The 22,712-nt window shown below is 45.6% G+C and overlaps 1 protein-coding gene across 7 annotated transcripts in view; it reads right to left on the minus strand.

The window, feature by feature from the left end:
* The window catches only part of LOC146829372 (uncharacterized), a 188,477-nt gene that overhangs the window by 124,012 nt on the left and 41,753 nt on the right, over window positions 1–22,712 (minus strand). For 4 of the 7 annotated variants that reach the window (XR_014961971.1, XR_014961972.1, XR_014961968.1 and 1 more), the window contains one exon: window positions 1,916–1,980. The exons of the other annotated variants lie outside the window; for them this stretch is intronic. The gene's annotated coding sequence lies outside the window, so the exon portion shown is untranslated. The remainder of the gene's footprint in view (window positions 1–1,915; window positions 1,981–22,712) is intronic. 7 annotated transcript variants of the gene reach the window in all.

Below are 22,712 nucleotides of genomic sequence, written 5' to 3' on the forward strand. Positions count from 1 at the left end.
CCTGCAGCGCTGATTTAGCGGCCCCTTATCCCTTTGAGGCGGTGTGCCTTTGACTTGTTTGCTTGTATGGTGCTGAGATGTTGGCGACTTGGGTCATTTGTGCTCTTGGATGGTTTATGTGCTCTTGTGCATTGTTTGTCTTCAGATGTGTTGTTGGCATCATGGGTTGTGTGTGCACGCGGATGTGTCATAGTGTGACCTGCTACTTTGAGGATGTGATCCACACTGTGTTGTGTCGTTCACCATGTCATGTATTTTGACTGCAGCCATGTTATCGGTCATGCAGTGTCACTTGCATTGTCAGTGTGGCTCACAGAGCCGCTGCTTTGCTGGATTCAGCACATGTGCATGAGTAGGTTGTGGGATTGGTGACAGGGAGGGGGGCCCCTTTGTGCACATAGTGGACAGGGGCCTACTTGGTGTTTCTATGTGTACTGCAGTGTGCCAAGGGTATCAGGGACATGTGCCACAATCATTCTGGGTGTGCAGTGTGCTACACATAGTTTTACATGTGTGCCATTGTGCTCATCTCCCCCGTACCCACCAGTCCCTGTGCGTTAATCACCCTGTTGCTGTTGAGTCAGGTCATATCGAGCTGTGTCTGGACTCCCAACTCCTTGCACCATCTCCACACTGATGACTGTGGCCACCATTTCCTCTAGCTCCTCCTGTGGCACTGGACTCCCACCTCAAGTTGCCGTTGCTGCCTTCCTGTTGGCAGCGAGTTTCTGCTTGGTTTGGCTTTTCACATCATGCCAGCGCCTCTTGACCTCCTGCATTGACCTCCTTGACATTCCGACTGCATTCACGTTGTTCACGATGGACTGCCATATTTTCATTTGTGTAGCCAATGACACAGTGGAGGTGGCGAACAGTTGTGGGTAGTGTTCTATCACCTCCATGACGATGATCCGGTTTTCCTGCGGATTGAATCCTGTCTTCCTCTTTCTCTTCTCCTTGTCTTTCCCCAAACATGGGGTTCCTGGCTGGTCCTCCGTGGGGCTTGTGGGGTCGAGTCGTCCTCTGCACTCGGTCCTGGTGTGTCCATGGTGCTACACAGTTTATTTTGGTTTAGGTGTGTTTTTTTTAATGCTTTTATAGTGCATTTTCATGCATGACGCGTGGGAATTGCGGGCCTGTCGCTGGTTGTCGCTGATCTTTGTATCGCGATATGGGGCATCGCAACTTTTTTCGCGTTCTTGTTTTGCATTTTTCCGGCGTCGCATTAATTTTTGTGCAGTCATTTGGCGCGTTATCGTGTTACTATCGCATGGTGCCTCCGGGTTGGAAATACAACGTTAACACGTTGTTATTTTGTCACGATGGACTGCGATGTGCAGAGTTGCATTAAGCTAATTTTGAGATAATTATCACATGTTCTTGAGAATATCCCCCTTTGAGTTTTCAGTAAGAGAGTTTCACAACACGCTGCCACCACTGTAGAGAATTTTGAGGCAGCCAAGGCCGAAATTAATTTCCTTGTTTCAAGATATTCTTAATTCCGAGAGTTTTCTCACCACTGAGCTTTTTAAAGATATTCAGTGGCAATTTGAAATGAATTCTATCTTCTATCATAATCCACTGGCAGTCCTTCAGTACAGGTAGCCATGGTCACTTGTTTTCTTTTTCCTTCTGGGAGGCGCTGTATTTCCCTCATAAAAGGTGTTACCCCATTTTAGGACTGTGCCTATTCCGACAACATCCTTGTTAAAATGTGACTCCTAGAAATTAATAGAATGCGACTGTGATAGCCTCGCTTGGTTCGTGAAAGAGTGCTTCCTTAAATAAAACTGACCTTTTTGTCCTCAACATCTTTCCAACAATTTAACTCATATAAACTGCATGCCTTCTTTCGTACATTCCTCTATGTTTTTAAATATTGTTTTTATCACATTTCTCTTTCTTTGCACATTACCTATTGTTCCTAATTATTTAGTCCACTCTCTCCTGTTCAACCAAGGTCCCACAAATCGATTCTTCCTGCATGGCGAAGAAAACAGCAAACATAATGTGGACTTTCACTCAGTTTCAGAATCAGTGCTATTGTGAAACTGGAATGAAACAATTATCCTTAGACACCTGACATATGCTGTATTATTCTCTTACTTTAGTTGGAGATTAAAATAACATGCTGTTTAAATGTCACGCTTAGCATGCTTGTTCAAGCTTGTCAAAATAAACTCATGCACAACATAACAATAAAATGTGTAAATGCAAGTGCATATGAAAACAGAAAACAAAACACATATGTAACAGCATATGCTGGATTATCCACTGTAGAATGGAAACCCATTGTTGTGGCTATGACGAGCCATTTACATGTGTTAACATTTTAGTTACAATTTAATGAACTGAACTATTGAAAAGTAAGAATTTAACTAAAATGCCCATAATTCAAAGCCATAAAAAGAAACAAACATTGACAAGCCCAGTAGGCTTTACATGATGCACCCAAACCTGATAATATCCATGCACAGATTAATATAGATGACACATATATGCACACATAGCAGCAAACGAGTATCTATTTACACATACTTACAAGCACCCACTCAAACAGCCAATCTGGCATGCTGTCAGTCAAACAGACAAAGAAAGGTATTATACGTTGGTTGCTTGTATAGTGCATTATGCATCTCTAATGGCATCTCAAAGTGATGGGAAAGGCAGGAGAGCAAAAAGGAGGCAACAAGAGGAAGGTAATGAGGGAGGACCCCTGTGAATGGAATGCTCTGCCCTAAAATGGAGCGTTTAATGGTAGGCGGACATCCGGATTTGATTGACAGGGAAGGAGCTCGGAGGAAAGTAGGAAAAGCAGGAAGAGAGTTGGAGAGATAAAGTGGTATAAACTAAGGGCGATATTCTCAAGAACGTGTGATATCCATCGCAAAATTAGCTTAACGCAACTCTTCACATCGCAGTCTATTGCGGGAAATGAACACTGTGGTAACGTGATATTCACAAGCCGGCGGTACCATTAGATGGGCTCGCGATAACACGTCAAATGTCCGCGATAAAATCAACGTGACACCGCAAAAATGCAAAAAACGAATGCAAAAAAAGCTGCGATGAGGCCAAGCGCGATACAAAAATCAGCGAAAACCAGTGACAGGCCTGCAATTCCCACACTTCATGCAGGAAAATGCACTTTAAAAGCAAAAAAAAAAGGGAGAAAAAAAGAAACTGCGTAGCACCATGGATGCCCCCAGACCGAGTGCAGAGGGCAACGCGAACCCCATAAGCCCCACAGAACACCAGCAAGGAACAACGGTGTCGGGGAAGGCCAAGGAGAAGAGGAGGAGGCAGACGGGGTGCAGTCCGCAGGAAAACCAGATCAGCGCCATGGAGGTGACAGAACACTACCACCCACTGAACGTCAAAATGACAAACGTGAATGCAGTCGGAGTGTCGAGGAGGTCTATGGAGGAGGACAAGAGGCGCTGGCATGATGTGAAAAGCCAAACCAAGCACAAACCCACTGCCAACAGTAAGGCAGCAATGGCAACAGGAGGTGGGAGTCCTGCGCCACAGGAGGAGTCGGAGGAAACGGAGGCCACAGTCATCAGGGTGGAGACGGCGCAAGGAGGGTGAGTAAGGACCAGGGACTGGGGGCACGGGGGGAGATGGGCACAATGTCACACATGCGCAAAGATGTGTAGCACACTGCACATCCACAATGACCCTGGATCATGTCCCTGATGCCTGTGGCACACTGCAGCACACACAAATAGCAATCACAGCACATCCCACAACAATGTGGCACAGTGTGCAACACCAACACTGCAGAACAGAGGACACAACTGGGTCCGCTCATGCGCAGAAACAGGCCAATCACATCAAACATAGCAGTAAACTGTGAGATGAAAATGCACGTGTACAACCACATGTCCGTCGTGTAGTCCAAATGTCCACTGTCCCGCAACAAATATACAGCACCTCCCAAACAGTCGCAATGTACATAGTCAGACAGTCTGCATGTAAACTAGAACAATGCGCCAACTTACATGTCAACACAATGTCAACATGCATCTCCCCTTCACATTGAAGATGGACAAACAACACCTTCAGCAGAGCAGACCAGACAACTCATCAGTGATGCTGGAAAGGACCACCACACCTTCGACACCAACGCCCTACAACAGCCCATGGATATCTTAGGCAACCCACCGCCAGGAGCAGGGCAGCCAAGCCACACAGAGGAGACCCCAGCCCCTGCACAGACCACACAACAGGAAGCACCTGCCACCACGGCTGGCTCCCAACACTTCACCTAGGCACACAACGCATTCCAATGCCAGGTGTCAGAATGCCAAAAGGAGGTGGCCGAACTGGTGCGGTTGGGCTCATGGAAGCCGAATTAGATCACATACATGGGTGTTTAAGTCCCATCAGGGACCACCTACACCCCACAAAGGAGACCCACACCACGGCAGATACACATTCATGTGCACATTTCCTGCAATGAACCACACCCAGAGCCCCGGAATCATCATTCACACCCCCACGCTGGATCTCCGTACGACGGCCCAGTCCATTCCTCTTACGCATTGAGTGGCTGACGACAAAGCTACATGTCCAAGGTCTCACCCGCTGCCAGCGGTGACATGGTTGCATCTGCTGTCCACAGAACAATGTAATGTTGGAGGCCCCGGGGCCCTCATGCATACATCATGACCACACGGACACACGCAGATAGCTTGTAGAACTGACTACGGGCACGTGCGCCCGGCCCCTTTGTTGGCAGGTTCACATGTACAGTGACGCCTGTGCTGGATGATTGTGGGGTGAGTGTAAGCCAGCCCGCACGGAGTGGTTGGTGCTGGCAACAACTTGAACAGTGAACACCATTAAAACGGAAACAGAAAACACCAGCATTACAGAGACAACTGCGGAGCATCATGGTGGTAGCCGGAGCAAGTACAGAGGTCACTCAATATGCAAACAGATGTGTCTGTGAGTTGCTGTGCACTGAGTTTGGGGCACTAGAGATGAGTGTGCTCCTGTGAAAAAAATGTCGAGGATTGTTTCCCTTCGGGTTATTCCTGATGCAGCGCCAGTGGGGTGTGTTACACATGCATGCATCAGCTTCCTCGTCATCGTCCCAGGTCTCCCATACTGCCTGAGGTGACATTGCTGCATGAGCTCACCACAGCACACAATGCATTCAGAAATGGTCCATGAGTCGTGGTGCACTGAGTTAGTGGCACCTGGAGTGCTGAGCAGGGTATCAGGCAGATGATGACATCCACGACAGGTGTGAGCAACTCCTTTAGTCTGCCAGTACGGCTGTTTCGACTCTGGCAGTTGGCGTTTGGAGGTGGTCCTGGTGGTGGTGGCGTGTGCCTCCTGCAGTGATGCGACGTCCGGGCCGGTCAGAACTCGATTTTATGTGTGAGCCCTGGTGGACCGCATTTGAGTCTGGAGGCAGCGAACAGTGCAGGGCCACAGACACGTGGCGTTGAGGACCCCAAGGCCATCATCTCAGAGGCCATCCAATATCTCACCGGACAGGGTCCCTAAATTGAGCTGCACAGAGTTAGTGGCCCTGGATGCACTGCGGCCGGCACAGGCACACCGCCACGGGACGGTGACTTGCGGTGCCACGCGAGCTGAGCGGGTCCTCATCGATATCCGGGGTGAATGTGGCAGAGGGTTGCGGGTGACAGTGGAAGGTGTCCTCCAGGGCATGATGCAGAAGGTAGAAGCCATCCAGAAGTGGCAAATTGAGGAGTGGAATGCTACAGCCTCATTTTTGCCAAAAACTCAGTATCACCGACATGATGATGAAGACAAACCCCAGTCCATACACTCAGTCGCTACCAAAGTTCAGCCAAAAAGTCCCCATGGCTGTCGGAGAACAGACTTAGTGGCACCGGAGCTGTAGGGGAATGCAGTCTGTGATGAGGCCAGTACAATGATATAATAGCTGCCATAAATAAATCAAGAGTGAGTTCCCAATGTGTGACCTACTCGACCGCAGTGTAGGTCCGAGGCAGCGGTCAGCAGGGGCCCACAGCCATGTATCGTTGGCTCGCGATGCACAGAGTTAGTGACACAAGAGCAGTTGTTGGCAGCGTTCGATCACCTTCGTAACGAGGATCCTTTTTTCCTCCGGACTGCACCACGTCTTCCTCTTACTCCTCTCCATGCGTTCAATGATATGAACTCTGCCATACACAAATCAAGACTCAGTTCCAACTGTGTGACCTACTCGACCGCAGTGTAGGCCGAAGGCAGTAGTCAGAAAGGGACCACAGACAGGTGTCATGCGGATGCTATGCACAGAGTTGGTGGCACCACATCGAAGGGAGTATAGTGACATAAACTCAGCCATTAGGTGTGTACTCTGCCATTGCATAATCAAGACTCACTTCCAAATGTGTGACTGACCTGGCAGCTGTGTAGACCGGTGGAGTATGTAAATGAGAAAGGAGTACTGCGGGCCTGTGTTGCGGAGTCCCTGATGGTCTGATGAGGCTGCTAAGCTCGCGGGCCTCGGGCTTGGGGCTTGCACTGACACGTGGTGGGCCCTCCTTGACACACGCCGGTGAGAGCAGGTGAACAGTGAGCCTGGCTGCGCTGGGGCAGGCATGACAGGTCAGGGACCAGCAGCCCAGGGTGCAGCAGGCGCACAGGTTCACAGGCAACACCGCTCACGGCGACGGCGATGGCCTCATGGTGGGCTGAGAGGCGCCACCCTGGCAGAGACGTTGGGCATTCCGGAAGAGTACCACGCCCAGAGCTATGTGCTTTTTATTCACAACTCTACGCTGGCCTGGCGTATGCCCAGCCAGCCCACTCTGCACAAGCTTACAGGGGGGGACATCACAAGCTACATTTCCAGGATCTTCCCCACTGACTGGGGTGACATGGTTGCATCCACTGTCCACTACACTCCATACACCATCAGTGTATGTGGACATGGATATGTCTGTGGTCTGCATACTGCAGACTGTCTAACACATCTCCGCCACACTTGGCATTGTGTACCTTCTCATTCATGGGTCACTTGCCTCCGTCACACATGCCTGGTTCTCACCTCTCCCCACATATCCTCCATTGTGTGGCTGAGGTGCCATGCCTTTGATGGCTCATGCACATGGCTAGCCCAGGTTGCCGCATTAAGTTATGTCTGGTGGGTGGGCATGTTGTATAGCATGTTGAATGTGAGTCTGTGACGTGTGCATTCCCAGAGTTGTGATTTGCATGATTGTGGATTTGGGGGGTGTGGTGTATTTATTTGGTACTTGCCAACGAGCAGTGCATTTCCATGGGTGCCATCCTGGTTGATGATGGACTGTCGGTAGAAGTAGGAATCATGCACACTGCCTGGGTAGTTGGAGACGAAGTTGGTGGTGATTCCCAGGTGGTCCACTGTTGCCTGCACATTGATGGAATGCGTGTGCTTTCTGTTGAGGTAATTGTTTGCAGTGTCACCAGGGGGCACAAGTAGGACATGTGTGCAGTCAATTGCCCCCTGACACGTGCGGGAAGCCAGCTATGGCGTAGATGCCTTGCTTGGTCTCCAGCTGTTCATGCACAGTGTGGGGAAAGTATAGGTACTGGGGTACCAAGCTGATGATGGCATCCAAGACTGTTGTGATGAACTTTGATTGGGCTGGCTGTGAGAGTCCTACAACTCTGGCGGTTGTTGGATGGAAGGTCCCAGAGGCCAACATGTGCAGCACAGCCAGCAGATTTGTCTGCGGAGGGGTGTTGGCTGTCCGCTGTGTTGGTACCGTCAGCCTGTGGACAATGGTGGTCAGGTTGCGTAGGATGGTTGTCCTTTAGAGCCTGTAGTGGGCAATGACATTCCCTGGTGTTGGGTCTGTGAGGTTGGTGCATTTTCTGGAGGTCTGGTGTCTTGGTCTGCGCTGCCTCTGTGGTGGTCCGGGGGTGGGGGACGGTGGGGCACGGGGGTGGCGGTCCTGGGTGTGATGGCGGTGGGTGTTGTGGCCCTGTTGGGGCTCCGTGCTGCATGATCAGTGGCTCCATGGCATCTGTTGGTCTTCAGGTGTGGCTGTGGTCTGGGCTCCCTTGTCTGGTGCCGGTTGTCATCCGACTTTGCACCAGGTCAAAGCAGGTGTTAATTTCCTGCTGCTAACACGCCTTATCACATGTTTTGTGTTCTTATCGCAGATCTGGCTGGTCGTTGAGAATGTTGAGGTGTGGTGTTGTCGCAGCTTTTTGCTCGGGAACGCCTATTCTGCATCTCATTAGCGATAGTTGCCGGGGTCATCCGTGGCGATTTTTTTTGAGGATGCTATCGCTGGAAAACTGGTGATATGGGCACCAGCTTGTGAATCGGGTGATAAATTTAGCGCGACTTTGGCTGCGCTAAAGTGCCGATAACTGGGTGATAACTCCTTGAGAATATGCCCCTAATTTGCTAACATTGTGAGGTATCTGAGCCTGAAATATGGTACATAGTTATAGAGATGACATGGCAAACCATGAAAAGGCAGGCCCCCATGCACACAAAAGAAGACAGACATACAAACACTATCACAAAACACAGATGGGATCAGATAACACACAAGCACAGGTAGAGGGATAATGGAATGATTGGACAGAAAAACAGGTGAACTGATCGATGCAGGTTTCGTGTTCCCTTTTTTCTTTAGCCCCTCTGCTGATGAAATCAAATTAGAATTGTATAACAATTGATGTAAAATTCTATTAGGAGCCATATAAAGAATCAGGCGTAATAAATTAAACACATGCCTTCATTTTTTACTGGACGTTTACTAGTTGTTCCACATCTGTTTTTTTCTGGGTGTGCAAAAACCTGATTAGAACTTTTTGGCAGGTAAAACTGCCCAGAAAAATTGCATGAGACTTTGGCTGCAGCAGCAATGTCTCATTCCTGTTCTTTTTACATATAATGCTTCCTCTCTGGAAAGGAAATCCCCTTCCCTCCTCTTCTCCCCATCCCCTCCTGCATCCTCCCAACCTAAGTCCATTGCCACATCAATCACAAAATCTGGGGGGAAACCATGCACAGTCTAGTCGTGTGACAAACGCTTTGCTGACTCCTTTCCAACATGGTGCTTCATGCTTGACATTTGGTGGCCACCGGAGCGGAGAATAATTTGTCCTAAGCCTGGGTGCCATGAGCGGTGTGTTTGGAGCAGTGCGCTGAGAGCAGAGATAGTGTGCCTCAAAGGTTTTCTCTCCTTTTCCTGCCCTGGCTTCCTCAAATGGAAGTGGTGCCTGATGCTTCTCCTCTATGGAGTTACTTGGTAAATGCCTGGAAAACACCTGCAGATTGGTGTGAAGTGAGAGTGGAGCCGACTCCGACGCTAATGGACTACTAGTCGCAGGAGGAATTGAGTTGAGGAGACACTGCTTGGTTTTAATTAGTCTGCTTGGGGGGAACCAGCTGCTGTCCCCTTGGGCTCAGGTGAGATATAGTTCCTGGCTACTGCAGTTTCTTATTTTTTACACTAGCTTCATGCATCCTGACACTAATTTGCAAACCCTTTTGAATATGCCAAGAATTAAGTCTGTATTTAATCGTAAGGGGGCGATCGAAAAAGTTTGGACCCCCATGTTAAGGAGACGCTTTGACCTCTTTCAGGGACAAATTGCACCCTTTAAGTATCATCCGAAATGCTGACTCTCACTAATAAGGGTGCAAACAGAAAAGAAATGAAAATGGCTGTAATATCGACTAGTTCTTCGGTTACTGAACTTTTGGCTCCCTTATTAACCAATAAAGCCCTGTAGCATGGTATCAGAGACAGTCGTGAGGGGGGACCAATGCAGGACAATGTATATCCCGTACTCCCAGCCCAGTAAAATCAATCGGGAGGCCCGCCTCATAGGATTTACCTTTGGAATGTATGGAAGGTAGGAACTTGGAGGCAACCCAAGGGATTGAGCAAAAAGCAGGACTGAGAGATCTGCCCGGTGCAGTGGGGTTTGCCAGAGAACTAGAGGGTGCAGCTTATTCAGGGGTGAAGATATCATAAGCTGCTCTTTCCCCCTTATTGTAATCATCTGTTGGAGGTGGAAAACTTGGTCCAGCCTTTAGTAAGGGGGTCAAGTCCTTTGTAGCCTCTGTCTCATCCTCCAATATGGAAAATACTCCGGCAACATGAAGTCAGTACATCAGTGAATGAAGATACACAGAAAATCCAATCAATAAGTTGGATGTCCCCTAAACCTCCCAATTAATTGTAGGATCCACCTTGGGGGTTGAAACTGCTGGGGTAACTGATCATCCTCTAAATAAATTCTCGCTCCTTAGTGCAACTGGTGACTGAGGATACAGAATGTCGTCTAGCTTGAACTAAGATCTAGTCATTACTGTTCAAGATTCTGGTAGAGGTGCAGGAAGTAAAAGCTTCTCAAATTTCTTTGGCAAATACTCTTGGGGCTCAGATAACAGAGATGGAAAAAAAATTGAGTCCTTGGCAACATTATTGGAAGGAGTAACTGATAGAATTTTACAACCCAAAGATTCCCAAAATGCACTTGCTAAAACAAATTTTAAAAAAACAAAGAACACACCTCTATGAAGCAACAACTTGAGGATCAAAAGAACCGTTCAAGAATGTGTAATCTTACGTTTGTTGGGATACCAGAAAGAAAGGAGCGAAAAGCCGTCTCAGCAATAAAGTTTATGGGTGACTGGATTCGTACTCATCTTCTTTCAGGAATATGGAGGACTTGATGATAGAATGCGCGCATCGTGCCCCATTTCAGTAATATCCAGATGTATCTAGACCCCGTACTATGCTTGTTCATTTTGGGGATTACAGGGTGCGAGAAAAAGTGTTGAACTGTGCTATCAATCAGAGAGGTATTAAATTTAGGGAGGGACAGGTTATTCATGTTTTTACTTGTCAAAGCAATTAAGGCTGCAATTCCTGGGACTTCAAAACGTAGATTATATGCAGATGACCTACTGGCATATCTTGCACCTGAGAGGGGGGTGCTTCAAGAATTGTTTGCCATTCTTTCCCAATTTTCAGAGCTTTCAGGATACTTAGTGAAGATCTCTAATACCGAGATTTAGTTCTTTAACACAGATGTTTCCACTTTGCCTTCGGATATTCAGGTTTATCAGCAAACATTTGCTATAAATCTGGGTATAAGGGCCTCTGAAAATTATGAGGATCTGCATGAGTTGAATTACCCCGCGCTGCTACCAAACAACCTAGGCTTCAAACGTGGCTAGAATAGGTTAATAAGGTATATTTAAGCAACCAGCTCTATGCAAAGCAAATTGAGAAAGATAGAAGCTTCACAAGAATTTGGAAATATTCCACCCCATTTTTGCAGGCTTGACATAAGATGGTAATAACTGTATGGAGTTGGGAAAGGATTAAAAATAGCTGTCCCTAGTGTGGGTTTTAAAAAAATGGCACTTTGAGAAGTCTATGTATGTGGATATTAATGCACTTAGCACTTTAATCTGTACATTGGCACTTTAAATAAGGAATTCTTCACAATTTATACTTTTGAAAAAGTCAATTAGCTTCCTTTTTATAAAATAATAATGTTGAATTGATCTATCTCTCGTTTTGTAATGTTCAAATTTATTCAGGCCTATTTATATTTTGTCCTATTTGAACTTCACACTTGCACTTTATATTTGATGATGAACTGTGTAATATTTTATAAGAATAAAAGATGAAGTAAGCTGTATTTTTGAATTTGTTTGTGACCCTGTAAGAAATCGCAAAAAAATTTAAAAATAAAAGAAACTCAAAATCTATTACCACTACAGGGGAAACAGCAAAGGCCAAGCCTGCTACCAAAGTGGGGATCACATCTACCACAACAACAGGGAAAACAACAGCAATAACAGCTACAATTAGAGATGCCAAAGCAGGTGTTGGTACAGCTGCAGTCATAGCAACAGTTGACGTTACAAATCGCGTACTACAGCTAGAAACAACTGATAAAAAGGCATGCAACACAGAATATACAACAGCAGCAACTAGGGTGACCAACCGTCCGTAAATTTAACAGACTGCCTGTAATTTGGGCCTCTTGTCTGTTGTCCGTGAAGAATTCTTTCACGGACGCCTTTTGTCCATAATTTCGGACTTTAGAGCATGCTGCCCCCTGCGAATCTAGGACGTTATTCCGCAGCCTTTTTCCCCGCAGGGAATTACAACGCGGTCGTTACATTGACCGCGTTGTGATTCCGCATACCATTACTCCGCTAGTCAGAACAACTGGATGTTGGAATAGTATAATTTACTATTCCAACTCCAGTCTGTGCGGACACTAGGGAAGGTGTTGGATTTAAAATCCAACACCTCCCCCCCCGCAAGTCGTTGTTTCCGACTTGCGGAGCAATAGTATGCGGAATCACAACGCGGTCGTTGTAACGACCGCGTTGTGATTCTCTGCGTTGAAAAAGTTTCGGGGTAAACGTTGTTTACCCCCCTGCAAGCAGCCTGAGAGTCCTGTACGCTCACTGCAGGGGCCAGCTCGTGCTTCTGCTGTGATCAGTGGCCTGCAGCAGCCCCTCCCCAACCTGGCACAGGCTGCTATCGCCCATTATCATTCTGTATGTCGGCCTAATTATTACATACAGGATGATAATGGGCCAGTGACAGCATTTGCTGGGCCTCCTCCTACCAGAGCCCAGGGCATGGCAAACTGGTTTTGTTTAGGGGCTCCTGTCACCTCACCAGGGGCCAAGCTCTGGGAGGGTGGAGGTTTCATTTTGGCGCATGTTAACCAGGTGCATCCAATATGCAAACACAGGTATTTAAGTTTCACTCAGGCACACAACAGATGGAGTGCAAGGTTCTCTCAACCTAATAAAAACTTATTTTGACTTGTGCTGGTTGTCTATTTACTTATGTAATGCGCGACCTCCTCTGATGTGTCTGTAAAATGTACCTTTTGTCCCGAATTTCTGTCCTGAATTTTGACCCTTTGTCCTGAATTTTTACACTCACTGTCCTGAATTTGCGCCCATGCCAGTTGGTCACCCTAGCAGCAACAGTAGAGACATCAGCAGCAACTGCAGTTGAAATCACAGCAGAGACAACAGCAAGGACTACAGCTGGAAACATAACTGAGCAGCAGGGAACAGAGCAGTGATAAAAGCAGCAACAACAGCAGAGGCAACTGCAAGAACATCTGAAACAACAACAAGAACCATAGTATCAAGCACTGCACTACTGTAAATTCAGCAGGGACCACAGCTGCTACTACTGCATGGACAACTACAGGAAGTGCTGTTTCGAGAGTAGCTTCAACAGTTGAAAACCTCAACATTGGCCAACATTGTATGCGCACTGAGGATGGATGGTTTGTGTGCGCGTTCATACGGATATGTGTCCTGTGCGTTCATAGGGATATGTTTCCTGGGTGTGCAGGGTCAAGTGTCCATCTCTGTACATAGCTTTTTACCTATGAAGCCAGCGGCTGGTCTCTTAAACCCCATTTACCAAACACTGTTGTTAAGTTGCAATAATATAAATTTGAGACAGATATTGTACGTAATTAAAATGTACTGTCTCACTTTATGTTTTCATACCGAATTGCTTATATGTGCAAATCGGGACTTAGCAGTTTTTTCCAATAATGAAAGAATCTAGATTTTTCATACATATTCTTCATTGTGAGAGGAGGCCTGGGAAACCCTCTGTAGAAATATGCAACGTTAAGCATGTTAGCCTTTTTGGATGCAAATGAGGCAAATAATCACTTCTCTTTATCACCCCATAATTCAGCTGATTTGCCAGTGTTTCAAATGTGTAAAAGCTGGAGCTGGCGAGGGATCCGTAGGTCTTAGCTAAGAAAGAGGCTAAATGTCAAATATCCAGATGTGAGGGATACACATTACAAACATGGATTTTCTCACCATAACTTTTGCAAATTCTTTCATCTCATCAAGATACAATTATCCCAAAACTTTACTTCGAACACCTTTATTTTCCCATTGTAGACTTAAGAGAGATCAGAGTTTTGCAGACTATATCCTGCTAAACTAAAATATCCTTAACGTCTCTCCTCTGCTCTCAATGGCCAAGCGGATACAGTTCATTACTATATGGCAATATACCAAGGGGCTTATTTACCAGCCTCTTGCGCCACCTTGCACCACCTTGCGCCACCATTGCATCCCTTTTTTCGACGCTTCATTTGCTCCATATTTACATTGGTGCAGATGCGTCACTTTTTTTCAAGTGACGTTGGGTTTTACCTCCATCGGAATCGACTGTGCCAACGTAGATTTTAATTTATGCAAGGTAGGTGTTCTGTCGGAAACGCCTACTGTAATACTGCCGCTGTAGTATTTACTACTTTTTTTTCCACTTCGGGCCGCTGCACGGCAAATCTGTCACAATCTCTATGCCTGCTTAACCCAGGCATAGGGATGATACATTGGCTAAGCCCAGGGTCCACGCCAGGTGTAGAGACAATTGCAATATGCAATCAAGTCACGAGGTAGGTGAGCCACAGAAGGTAGGTATGTGTACATAATGTCACAATTTGTGGCATTACATGCTGATGTCACGCATACAAGTGGGCACCTTGACACTTGTATGCGTCACATCCAGGACCAATATGATTGAGCGCAAGGTGACTGTCAACTTTTCAACCTTTAGCACATTGGTCACCATTCAATAGGCGATGCATCAGTCAAAACTGATGCATAGCCTCTGTATTGTGGTGCGCCATATTGTAAATACAACACATCTATGGTGGCGCAAGGTTTTCTGCTTTAACGCAGCGATGCGTCAGTTTCTAGTATATGAGGCTCTAAGTATTGCCATTTCTGCATGCTTGAAACAAGACCAAGCCTTCATTCCAACCATATGCTATTACTAAAAACCAGCTAGAAAGGTTTGCTCCTTGTCGAAAAACTCCTTTCAGTCCCATGTTTTCACTATTCATGGGATGGGGATGTTCATCACTTGAACAACCTTCCCCTACTAATTCACCTGGTGTACAGAGATAATGTAAAGTATTTTTTCGTGCAGTTATTTATAGCACAAACTCAGGCCATGGTTATTGCAACTCTTTATCTGAGAACCAGAGGGAGAAATTGGGTTATTAGTTGTGCAGGATCTGATTCCTGCACAAATAATAGTTCCACAGTTGTCTCCTTACTGGGAGTCCAAGTACCACATTGTAATACTTAACTCTGTTAGGGTAGCGAAGTAGAGCAGTCCAAGGCCTACTCAGAGGAAGGGGTGTGGGCTAATAATCACCATTCTCTGGAGTGCAATAATAGCACTCAATAAATGGTTACCAATCAGTGCTTTTTTTTAAAAGGAAAAGTATATTCATTACACACACACTACCAAATACTATGTATTAATTTACAAATATATACATCAGACATTCTGAAATTACATTTGACCCCTAAATCGCAATAACCCCCACCCATACAAGATAGAACATCTCAATATAGGGGTGTCATTTTAAATAAAACAGGCCTATTGGATTTCACAAGAAGTCACCACATCAATGTGTAATACATACCTATTAGATACATTACATAGAAAAAGAGAGCAGAGAAATATTTAAATGTTCAGGAAATGTATATAAGTGTTTAAGAAATAAAATGTGGTTAACTTACAAATGTGCTGCTGATTTTCTAACGTGACCTAGTCAAAAGAATGCTTATTATAGAGAATCAAATAAATGCGATTGAAATGTTTAGCTTAAAGATGATTAATAGTAAAGTTTTGCCGCAATTACACTAAATTATGCGAACTATCAACGTAAAGAGTAAAAGTGATACGGATATTAATCTGTTTAAAAATGTAAACATGTGAAGTGTTTCATTTAATAGTGCCTAATTTTGAGATGTAACCTTTTGAAAATAAGAATAATGAGTATGAGTGAATATACTAAGAAAACTGAATAATATATGTGAATGTCTGTTTTATAATGATCTTAACATAATGGTTTTAACAAGTTTTGTGTAGGCCTTAAAAAGATTTCTTTCCTTGGTTTTGAAAAGCAGAAACTAGCTGAAGTTGTCATTTCAGACACTATGAGAACTTTTCCGTGTGTTTCTTTTCATGCTGAACAATGGGCCTTTTCTGATTCAGCAACACTTTTGACAGAAAATGTATCAATACAATTGCAAACCCAAAGAGAGCGTCTGGGAATGGATAGACAGTGAATAAAATGAATTGCCTAACATGCGAGGAAAGGATGATTCAACAAAAGGATTACTTAATGCTTCCGGAATCCTTAGTGAGGTATTGATCACTTCATGAGCAGCCTATTGTGGACAACCAATGGAAAACATAACGTACGACAGAACTGATAATTTGTGGGCATAAACTGGGAACTTTTGGAAGTATAATTGTCCCCATGGAGGAGGAGTTGGGGCTGGCTATCATTTTAAATTTCCCTGCCAAGCATGCTGTCAGACTGAACTTTGGTTTCCCTTATGCCTATCCCATTTTTGAACTAACTTCCGAACTGACTCATCCTGTACTTTGCCGGCTGGTAAAGTGTGCAGGTATAACTCTTCGGCTGGAGAGTTATGGACTAATTCCCGTGAGTCCTAGGTTCTAATCTCTGCATAATTGGTTTGTATAGCCTAAATGCTGAACTTGATTTTGCTATGTTCTCTCTCTCTCTTATTCCCTAGGTAATCAGAATATGTCTATTTTATTGAATCTGTTTGATATTGTGTGACTAATTGTACTAAATGAATTCCAAATACAAAACCTATATGTGATTTGTGTTTCTTGACCATTCAAATGTAGGCATAGATAAATGATATTCATGGGCAAATAATCGCTTTGAGTCATACTTGGTGTGAAGTTCTTATCGAAAATTTCTCTTACTAAGGTTATAGGATAAGTTGATGTATGCTTGAATTTGGCATTTTCACAGATCTGGTACCATAATTACACTTGCTTCAAGCAGGTGGGATGTCATCATTTGCATGGTAAACATCACTTTCTAAATATAAAAACTTCATATGAAAATTCCAATAGAGAAGGTCCAAAGGGTTGTTGCATGATTGTCCATAAAATTATTTTAGAAACAATAAAGTCATGGAGCACTACAAAACAGGGGTTGTGTGTTTTTAATGCCCCTTCTATGTGGCAACATTGTAGGAATTTATATATAGTTATTGTTGGAAATGGCCCTTTTTGCAGGGTCATCCCTAAACTTTTTGCCTTCCTCCTGTATTTTTTCTGACCTGTTTGTGTTGGTTTTATTACTCTGGGCACTTTACCACTGCTGATCAGTGCTAAAGTGCATATGCTCTCCCTTTTTAAATAGGACTATGTGAATTGGTATATCCATGATTGGCTTATTTTATTTACCTGTTAGTTCCTAGTAGCGTGGCCTGTGTGTGCCCACGGCTGGTAAACCTAATGCTGCTGGTGGGCCTGCAGCGCTGGTTTGTGCCACCCACAGAAGCAGTTTGTAAAGTGTGTCTCAGACCTGCCACTGCAGAGTCTGTGTGCAATCCAGAACTGCTATCTTGGCTGTGAAGTGCACCCACTTCCCAGCCCCTGAACCTTCCCTTGGCATCATGTAAGTCACCCCTATGGTAGTGAGGTTCCGTGGGAATCGTAATGGCATTTTTTGGGTGTGTTCGAATATGGACGAGTTTGGTATCTACGAACCGCAAATGACGAGTTTAGTGGGTGTACGAGTTTTCGCTACGCTACTATGTATGGTTCGTCTCATTTCTGGGTATGTCCATCTGAACCCTCGGGTTCCATCTTAGGTACGGCATCCATTTTGTTTCTTGCCCTCAAGTAGCCAGCGAACGGACCTTGTCCGCCTCGTGACCCTGGGATTCCCGAGTTTCCGTGGAGGACCCGTGTTCCTTTGAAGGTGTCTTTACGATGAGGGGGATGACACGGCAAAGGCAGATGGCTCCGCTCGAGGGTCATCTTGCCGTGCCAGTGTATTGTTTCAGTCATGCATGCATTAGGCACGAGTCCTTTGATCCTGCAATTAAGTTTCCGATATTACTTTTTACACTCTTTTTCCAATCTGTGTGCATCCTTGTTTTTCCTTTGCATCTGTTCCTGTCCTTTCTCCTAATTCGTTTACAGCCAGAATGGAATGTGCTTAATGTGGGGATAGTGTGCTTTTACAGTTGGGAACCGGCAATGCTGCTGTAATTATGTTCCGGGCTTCTGAAACATGAATGCGACCCTCTTGAAGTTTATTGTGGGAACTGAGTTGTAACCTTTGTTCGTCATGTTGTGCAATGACGAAAATGTGTATAAAAGGAGCGATCCACTTGTGCAATTTGAAGCAGTCTCCCAGAACCTACACGTTGTGTACTTCTTGCGACTTCTGTATCCCTGCAGTAATAAACGCTGATCTTTGATGCCGCCGGAAGTGTCCCGTGTCTCTGTGTTTTGTACGCCGGAACAGGTAACCCACGAAGGTTTCAGGTGTTGTCCCCTGGCACCGCTGGGCCTTAGAATAGCCCAGTCCTTCAGTTGGCGCCCAACGTGGGGCGACATCAGCGGTACCGGTCCAAAGCCCGACGATCGTGAGGAACTTCGTGTGAAATCTCCGAGGGAAGGTGCACCCCGCTTCATCGATCCAGTTGTCGAAATAAGTGGCCCGAAGACTTTTCCCGCGAAGACTCCCGCCTCCTGACGGCTGCGACGGACTGATGCCCTGACTGTCGACCTGTTTTGGCGCCTGGCGTAGTCCTTTGTACGGCGAGACGATAGACGGGCCTTCCTGTTGACGCCATTGCTCTTTCAGTTAAGTATTTGTGGGTAGCTCCCAGAGTTCTTGGTTAAACCTGGTTGTTTGCATGGTTCCATTGCATTTGTGGTTCTTAGTTGTTGGTTCTTAGTTGTTGGGTTTTATTTGACGATTGCAATTGCCAAAAACCGAGGGTCTTGCATTTTTTGCGAGGACATCGTAATTCGATAGCCCTTGAAGTTTGTAAACTCGGTTAGTGTGCACGATGCCTGGCCGTAGTACTTTGTTTGGTTTCCTTAAATGTTGCAGCACGGATTCCCGATTGGAGGATTCATGTCCGATACCTCCAGTTGGAACTCCAATTTATGAGCTCTATAGTCGCCATGGAGTAGGTCCTATTGTATACAATGACTATTGGATTCATTATACTAAAAATGATGGTGTTCTTAGTTGGCCATCACATGGTAGTTTCGAAACTGCAATATTAGATAATCTTGAAGCCAAATTGTTTAAAAAGAAGGTTAGGCCGGCCATGTTTGATTCCTTTCGGTTATGGCGTAAAGAGGCCAAGCAGAAAGAAATCAAACAACTTAAGAAAAATAAGAGAGAAGGTGTTATAACGGTGATGCAAAATGCAGAACAGTATCAGCGAGACAAAGACGAGAAGGAGCAGGAAGTTTCTGCTAGACTGCATCATATGGCGGTGGATAAATGTTATCAGGTTTTACCGTCTAGTTCTGATAAGACGGGAGAAGAAGCGATAGAAGATCCCATATTGTCTTATCTATTGAAATCACCACCTCCTTATGCACCAGATACTGTGGGTCCTGTGATTCCTCCTGTTCCTCAACCTGTTGTTTTGGCGGCTGCTGGTCAGCCTGTCGCTCCTCCTGTTCTTCCGAATCCCCTTGTGCCACACATTGTTCATCCTCCTTTGCCCGCTCTTTTTCCTACTGCTCCTTTGTCAGTATCTCATCAGCCCCATCTTGCTACTACTCCCGTTATCCCGACTACCGCTACTGCTTCTACGTTTACTCCTAATGTCGTTGCTCCTGTGCTTCCTTCTTCTTCTCCTTCTGTTCGTAGTCGTATATTTAATGCTGTCGCTAATCTCTATTCTCCACTTTTCGGACCAATACTCGGGTCTGATCTTTCTGATGTCGCTCAGAGGCGCAGTCAAATTCCTGATGGTAGGGAACGTGAGTCGTTAGTGAAAATGGCGCGTAAATGGATTAGGCATCCTGCGAAGTACACTTCGCGTATAGTTTTTGAGACATTTTCCCAGTTCAATGAGCCCACACAAAGATTCGTGTTCGAGGAAATGTGTAAATTCTTGAGAGAGGAGTGGGATAATGAGGAGGTTGACAATGTCCCGCCCGAGATGACTGAGCTTCAGAATCAGTTTTCGACTGGTATGATTGTGGGTGGTAATGTCCGACGTGTTTTAGAGCGTTTGTTATCTTTTCGATCTACAGTGCAACCTCGCACATTGTTTAAGGACGACACTGAGGAGCGGTTGGCTCAACCTGGTCAGTATCCTATGCGGGAAGTTCCCCCAGTGTGGATGCCAGTTGATCCTGCTGCTAATCCTGTTGTTCCACCGCACTTTCAGAGAGTCTGGATACACCTCCCGTGGAAGCGATCGGAAGTTTTGCAGGTAAAGCAGACTTTGCCTGACCCCCGCAAGAATCCTGCAGGTTATTACAAGGAGTTGTCCCAATTAGTGGATGCTACTATTATGAACCTTGCCGATATTGACATGTTGTTTGGTAATGTAGTGCCTCAACCGATTTGGGCGAAAATCCGTCAAGAGAATCACGCAGCTGAGTTAGGCGGTGATTGGGCTGCTCTTGCGGCGGCTGACGGACGGCAAATTGGTGGGGCTAAACCTGAACAGATCATTGAGAATCTGCCCCAGAGGATAATTACACTTATGAAGACACTTATGCCAGCAATACGTGTTAATTGGGACAAATTGTCTGCGTGCAAACAAAAGAAGGACGAGGGTGTCTCCGATTTCTTTACGAGATTTGAGGAGGCATTTATCGATCATAGTGGTCAGGATATGAGCTCTGAAGGAGGTCAGCGATTGTTCGTTGATAAATTTGTGTCGAATTTATTGCCTGAACTAAGCAACAAGTTGAAGAATTCCGAAAGTTTGTGGGCCGTTTCTACCACTGCTCAGATATTAGCCACGGCCCAGTACTACGAAAATAGAGAGAAAGAAGAGAGCGAACGCGCAGATAAGAAAACCAAGGATCTTAAAACTAAGGTCTTGTTGCAGCAAGCGTATCCTCCGCGCTCGAATCAAAATGACTCGCAACAGCCAAATCGATTACAATCGCAGTTTTCGAGATCGCAGTTGCGTACTGACTCTTCTACACCTCGCTCTGTGTTGGGGTATAATCAATGCGCATATTGTAGGGGTGAGGGCCATCTGAAGTTTAATTGTCCAGTTTTGCGTGACCGAAACAATGGTGTTTCGGCTCGAGGAGGTCGTAGTGGTCCTCAACAGGCATCACGTGGTAGAGGTCGTGGTGTTACTCAGCATCAGACTGAGCGTTTTGCCACTTCATCAGACTCGCAAAATTGCTTTGATCGGCGCGATCCATCGTCTGGTAGATCTGCACAGTATCATGTGGACGACTATTATGTCAAGCAAGATGTTGATGCTGACGGTAATTACTAGGACAGCCTTAGACAAAGAAGGGGAGTAGTATCAGTTCCGGTTGATCAGAGAGGGCCTTATGTCGCAGTTGCCACATCGGGCGTAATTGAGCCTTTTCTGTTGGACACTGGTGCAGCTAAAAGTTCCATCATGCATTCGAAACTCCCTGGCGCGTCTATGTCTGGCTTAACGAATGTTTCCGTTGGATTCTCTGGCGCCCCCGTTAGCAATCCAGTTTCTAGCCCTTTGCCTCTTACAATTGGGTCTCGTGAGTTAGATGCTCCTTTGATTTTGACTACTGGTTGTGGTGAGAATCTTTTGGGCCTGGATTTGTTGAAGCGGTTATATGCGACTTTGTACTGTTCTCCTGCGGGAGTGGAGCTTACGTTGGGTCAGAGAGTGATCTCTCCTATGTATTTGTCGACTGATAAGCTCCCACCGGAATTGAGTTCTCTTCCTGAGTCTTTGTGGGCAACAGGTCCCAATGATGTGGGCCTGCTGGATATACCACCTTATGTTGTTCAATTGAAATCCAACGTGCGACTGCCACGCATTCCTCAGTATCGTATCTCTCTTGATGGAGAACGAGCATTATTAGCGATCATTTACGATTTGATCACTAAAGATGTCATTGAAGAAACTCGGGGTAATGTGTGTAATAGTCCTGTGTTACCTATTTTGAAACGAACTGATCCATCCAAGCCTCCTGTGTATCGTTTTGTTATTGATTTACGGGAGGTAAATAAAATTGTTATTCCACAGTTTCCTGTGGGGCCTGACATTACGGCCTTGCTTACTCTGATTCCAGCTTCTGCATCATGGTTCTCGGTAATTGATCTGAAGAATGCTTTCTTTAGCATTCCAATTGCTGAAGTGAGCAGAGATCTATTTGGTTTCTCATTAGGTGGTCGCAGCTTCAGGTTCAAACGCGCACCTCAGGGCTACTGTGAGAGTCCATCGATCTACAGCCATGATCTTAAGAGTCAACTTGATGCATTTGTGTTACCGGCTGGTGCGGCCTTGATTCAGTACGTTGATGATCTGTTGGTAGCTGCTGACACTGAACAGATTTGTAGAACTGCTACAGTATCACTGTTACAGCATCTGTGTGACTTCCATCACAAGGTGTCACCTTCTAAACTACAATATTGTTGTCAAGAAGTAACCTATCTAGGTCACTTATTGTCAAAGGCGGGAAGAAGGTTGACCCCTGAAAGAATCGCAACAATTGCTCGAATGACTGTGCCAACAACTCAGAGAGATGTGCGTGCCTTTCTAGGTATCACGTCATACTGCAGGCAGTGGATTCCGAACTTTTCACTGTTAGCGAAGCCATTGATAGCTCTCACGTGCAAGGATGTTTCGACTCCTTTGCCATGGACGGAAGAATGTCAGAAAAGTTTTTCTG

Source organism: Triturus cristatus, chromosome 5_2, assembly GCF_964204655.1.
Source record: "Triturus cristatus chromosome 5_2, aTriCri1.1, whole genome shotgun sequence".
Lineage (NCBI taxonomy): Eukaryota > Metazoa > Chordata > Amphibia > Caudata > Salamandridae > Triturus > Triturus cristatus.